This window comes from Octodon degus, unplaced genomic scaffold, assembly GCF_000260255.1.
Source record: "Octodon degus isolate 3935 unplaced genomic scaffold, OctDeg1.0 scaffold00223, whole genome shotgun sequence".
Lineage (NCBI taxonomy): Eukaryota > Metazoa > Chordata > Mammalia > Rodentia > Octodontidae > Octodon > Octodon degus.
The window spans coordinates 576,031-582,081 of NW_004524799.1; positions in this window are offsets into that span (position 1 = coordinate 576,031).

The following is a 6,051-nucleotide window of genomic DNA, read 5'->3' on the forward strand; positions in this document are numbered from 1 at the left end:
TTTTTTTTTTTTTAGTACCAGGGATTGAACTCAGGACATTGTGCTTCCCAGGCAGGTGCTTATGCCACTGACACATATGGCCAACCCTTATTTAGGTATTTGGTGCAGGGTCTCATTACGCAGCTTTGACTGATAGTGATCCTCCTATCTCAGCTGCCCCAGCACTGGGATTACAGGCATGCACCACCATGCTCAGTTTCTCTGGCAGGCATGGAGTGGGGCCGGCACAGCATGTGGTGCCAGGCAGGCACTTACAGTGCCAAGCTAGCTCTCCAGCCCCAGAATTGTTTAAATAATAAAATATTATAAAACATATATATGGGAAGCGAGAGGGAACATAAAAAAATTAGAATGTGTTATGTACATGTACCAACTCTACAATGAATGTAATCATTATACCCTGCAAGTGTGTACTAATATAAATCAGTCAGTCAATCCTCATATATAATCCTAGAATGCTAGCCGTAGGTAATATGTCTGTTTCACTGCCCAAGAGACAATCAAGTAGACAATCTCAGTTTTGTAAAGCAAAAACTATGCAGGCCACATTCTTTGAGTACTGTGCAATAAAGCAAGAAATGGATGCAAGCTCTTGCCCAGTCCTGCCTAAAACTGAAGCCATCAGAGTTCTAGCAAATTGATCACAACTCAAAACCCATGAACACTTTATTCCCTCACGGTAGAAACTGTTTTGGAGAGAGGCTAAATTGAGACTCAGATTCTAACACAATTATGAGCCCCTCTGCCGAGAGCCTTAGTAAACACCACTGTGTCACTGAGGCAGGCCACCTCCGTCTGGCGGGGTCTGGCCCAAGCACCACAAGATTGCCACAAAATTCACTTTTCCATTGCCTCCTCTCCTCTCATCATTTATTTCTTTTTAACTGTAATAACTGAAATATAGAATAAGAGTATGCAATTTTTCTCATCAAACTTGTTGCCTATATTTGCCGCAATTCATCAAGTGTCCTTTGTTTAGGGATCTTCTTTTCAATTCAAAAGCTTAAATGTTGTATAGCTAAATCTATGAGTCAGTAATGGAATGGTTTTTTCTTTTTAATAATATGTTAAATGTTTTAGCCACAACATGATTATAAAACCATTAGCTGTTATTTCCTCCTCATTTATGCTTTTCCTACTTTTAACTGTCCTTCACCCCCCTACACACACCCCCGCAGGATATGGTGCTTCCCTACTGTAATCTCAGCCATCCGGAGACTGAGGCAAGAGGATCGTAACTTACAGGCCATGCCTGGGCTGCATGGCGAGACACTTTCTCAGCGAAACAAAACAAAACAAATAAAAACCTTTGGCCTAGATTTTTTTTTTTTTCAAATATTGGAAAATTAGGGGCTGGGGAGATGGCTCAGCAGAATAAGCACCTGCCTGGCAAGCGCAGGGTCCTGAATTCAATCCCTGGTACCATGAAACGAAGAAAAAAGATAAAAAGAAAAAGAAATATTGGAAAATTGAAAGAATAGTACAGTGAGAGCTAGGGAGATAGCTCAGTGGCATAAGCGCCTACTTGGCTAGCACAAGGTCCCAAGTTCGATCCACTGTACAGCAAAAAAGAATAGTACAGTGAGCACTATTGGCTTCATTAAATGAGTGAATAATTGTCTTTTGTCCTGTTTGTTTTCTGTTTCTTTTACTCTGTTTCTTTTTTAAAATTCCTTTGAAAGTGAATTACAGATGTCATGACACTTCACCCTTGAATATTTCAAAATGCATCACCTAAGAACGTTCTCCATGGGGCCAGGGAGATAGCTCAGTAGAATAAGAGCTTGCCTGGCAAGCACAGGGTCCTGAGTTCAATTCCCAGTATGGCAAAAAAAAAAAAAAAAAAAAAAGGAACATTTTCCCACATATTCACAATATCACAATCAGCTCTAAACCAAGTAATTGAAAGCAATTCCCTAATATTCAATCCATATTTAAAATGCCCCTATTATGACCTAGATGTCTCTTATGGCTATTTTCTTTCACAAGTAGGACCAAGTCAGGATTAGGTACTACATGTATTTCATTATTAAAATTTAGAACAGTTCCTATACTCTTATTTTATTTATTGTTTTTTTTGTTTTTCTGAGGCACAGTCTTGCTATGTAGTTCAGGCTGGCCTCAAACTTTCTAGGCAGCCAAGGCTAGCCTCAAAGGCAAGACAACCGCCTTGCCTCAGCTTCCCCAGCAGTGGGATTACAGATGTGTGCCACCACATCCACCTTCCATACTTCTTATTTCTCCTTGACATTGTCTTTTTTATTTTTTTAAAGAGAGTACAAACTAGTAGTAAAATAATTAGAAATGATACAGAATTTCACTAAACAAAATAATATGAATTCAACACTATTTGTTGTATGGCATAGTGTTGTCTTCAAATTCATTGTTCAGATTACCAGATATATGCATGCAAAATTGGAAAAAGAAAGAAAAAAACATTATAAGAAAATAAGAGAGACAGAGGGGAAAGATGCAAAAATAAGATAAAAAAGTTAAGCATTAACTGCTCTTTCCATAGACCAGCAGAAATCCTCAGTACAATTATCCAAGCCAGGGCTGGAGAGATGGCTCAGTGGTCCAAAGCACCTACTTGGAACTAGCTTAGCAAAGCATCAGGGACCGCGGTTCAATCCCCCAGCACCACATGCCAGCCAGCCCCGCCCCCTGGTGGGCTGAGCTGGCCACACACACACACCACACTCTCTCTCTCTCTCTCTCTCTCTCTCTCTCTCTCTCTCTCTCAAATAAATAAAAAAAAAAAATAAAAAAAATAAAAAAAATAAAAAAAAAACAATTATCCAAGCCATCCTGCATGCGTACATTGATATATCTCTTTCTCCCATTCCCTCTCCTGGCCTTCTCTTCATCTTAGTAATTCCTTTTAAATAGATTCATTCCCTTGTCACAGTATCTATTATGTCCTTCAGATTTTATTCATTCTTTCAGGTTCTCACACTAGGAAGACAGTATGATGCTTGCACATGCAGCTCTGATTTATTTCACTTAAAACTATGGTCTCTAGTTGCATCCATTTACCAATAAAGCCTCAAATTTATCCTTTTTCATAGCTAAATAATACTCCATTGTGTAAAAACACTACATCTTTGTTATCCATTCCTCAGTTGATGGCAATTGAATTGCTTCCAAGATTTAGCTCTGGCAAATTGCACTGCTATAAACACAAGTGAACATATATCACTGTGGCATGAGGTTTTCAGTTCTTTTGGAAAAATACCCAGGAGGGGAATAGCTGGGTTGAATGGACCTCCAACCGTAGCTTTTTGAGGGATCTTCACACTGATTTCCATAGTGGTTGTGCCAGTCTACACTGCCACCAACAGTGCGGAAAGTTTCCTTTTTCTCCACAGCCCCTCCAGCGCTTGTTGTTGGCTGACTTCTTGATGTTAGCCATTCTTTCTGGGGTGAGATGGAATCTCAGAGTTGTTTTAATTTCCGTTTCTTTAATGACCAATGATGTTGAACATTTTCTCATATATTTACTTGCTATTTGTATTTCTTTATCTGCGAAATGTATATTCATCTGAGATGACCATTTTTGAGTTTGGTCTTTAAATTTAGGGGCCTGAATTTCTTTTTCAATTCTTTATATGTTGTAGATATAAATAAAATTTATAGCCTTTGTCAGAGGGACAGTTGGCTATATTTTTCCCAGTTTGTGGATTTTCATTTTACTCTCTTGATTCTTTCTTTTGCTGTGCAGAAACTTTTCAAAAAGTTGAGTTCCCAATTGTAGATTCTTTGCAGTATTTTCCACGTAGTTTGGGTTTTGCTCATGAACTCTCTACCTACCATTATGTCTTTAAATTTTCTGTCTACATTTTCCTCCAGATTTACTGTTTCTCTTTTAGTATTTAAATCTTTCATCCATTTTGACTGTATTTCAGTAGATGGTGATAGACATGGGTCTAATTTTAGCCTTTGGTTTGTGGAAAGTCAGTTTTTTCAGCACCATTTATTAAAGAGATGATGTTTCTTCCAATAACTGTGCTTGGCCCCTTAATAAAAGATAAGGTGACTCAGTGTGTTTGTAGGTTTGTCGTTGTGTCTATATTCTATAATCTGTTCAGTTGATCCTCAGGTCTGTTTTTATGACAGTACCATGCTGACTTTATCACAGTAGCTTTGTAGCATGCTTTCAGGTCAGGGACTGTGATGCCTCCTATCTTTTGTTTCCCAGGATTGCTTTAATATTCTGGGTCTCTTCTGATTCCAAATGAATTTGAGGAATGTTTTCTCTAGGTCTGTGAGGTATACTAGTGGTATTTTAATCCGAATTGCATTGAATCTATATAACAATTTTGGGAAGATGGCCATTTTTAGAGCGTTGGTTCTTCCTATCCAGGAGCACAGAATATCTTTATATTTTTTCATATTGTCTCTGATCTTTTTTCTTAGAGCAATGTAATTTTCACTATATAAATATTTCACTTCCTTTGTGAAATTGATTCCTGAGTATTTCATTTTTGGGGGTGTTATTGTGAAAGGCATGGTTTCCATAATTTCTCTCTCAGGGCATTCATTATTAGTGTACGAAAATGTTATTGATTTGTAAGTGTTGACTTAGTATCCTGCTGCATTACTGAGTTTGGTTATTCAATATATCAGTCTCTTGGTGGAGTGTATGGGGTCTTCTATGTAGAATATTGCATCATCTGAAAAGAGTGATACTTTCACTTCTTCTTCCAATCATTATTCCTCTCTCTGTCTAATTTCTCTGGCTAATGTTTCCAGAACTATATCAAATAGGAGTGGAGACAGTGGACATCCTTGTCTTGTGCCTCTTAAGACAACTTTCACTTCCCTGTTTCTGGCTGGGTGGAGGCAGTTTGTGTGTCTGGGACACCCCTAAGTTAGAGCTTTTTTGCACACCTGAGGCCACCCATGGTGGCTCTGCAGCTGTCATCATGCCACAGAATGAATATATTGAATTACACCATGAATGTTATGGGTACTGCTTGGATTACCATGAGAAAAAGAGAAAGAAGAAAAATTGAGAGGCTCATGAATGTTTAAAGAAGGAAAAAAAAAAAAAAAAAAAGATTGGCCTGAAGGCTAAGCTCTACCACAAATAGTGCCATGCAGAGAAAATATAAATGAAGAAGACTGTCAAGATGCTTGAAAAGAGAAACACCAAACAAAAGAATGATGAAAAGACTCCACAAGGTGCAGGACCTGCCTACCTGCTGGACAGAGAGGGACAGACTATTGTGCAAAAGTACTTTCCAACATGATTAAATAAAAATGAAAAGAAAAGGTAGGAAAATGGGAGGTTGCTCTGCCCAAAGTTCATGCCCGAGGAGAAATGGAAGTATTAAAAGTTATTCGAACTGGAAAGAGAAAAAAGAAGGCACAGAAGAGGATGGTTACTAAAGTTGCTTTGTTGGAGATGGCTTTACAAGAAAACCACCTAAATATAAAAGATTCATTAGGCCAATGGGCTTACATTTTAAGCAGATCCATGTAACACATCCTGAATTGAAAGCCACCTTTTGCCTGTCAATACTTGGTGTGAAAAAGAACCATTCATCACCACTGTGTACAACTTTGGATGTGATTACCAAAGGAACACTGATTGAGGTGAACGTGAGCAAGTTGGGCCTTGTGACGCAAGGAGGCAAGGTTATGTGGGGTAAATATGCCCAGGTAACCAACGATCCTGAAAATGATGGATGCTTCAGTGCAGTCTTACTAGTCTGACAGATGTTTCATACAGTAACTTCTTACACTTATTGAAGACTACAGACCAACCAGGAAAACCAGAACTTGAATATTGCTGAACAACTCTCATGACTACAATCATCAAGAAAAATATTTATTAAATTATTAAAACGGCCCAGTTTTACAAATTGGTCTTTTATGAGGGGTCTGCAAAGGGCTTACAAATTAGTGAGACTGAACCATTTGAAAAAGTAAATGTAAGTCTTTGCATTAAAGAGCGGGTGCTGGGGCCAGGGAGATAGCTCAGTAGGATAAGTGCTTGCCTGGCAAGCACAAGGGCCTGAGTTCAATCCCCGGTTCCACCAAAAAAAA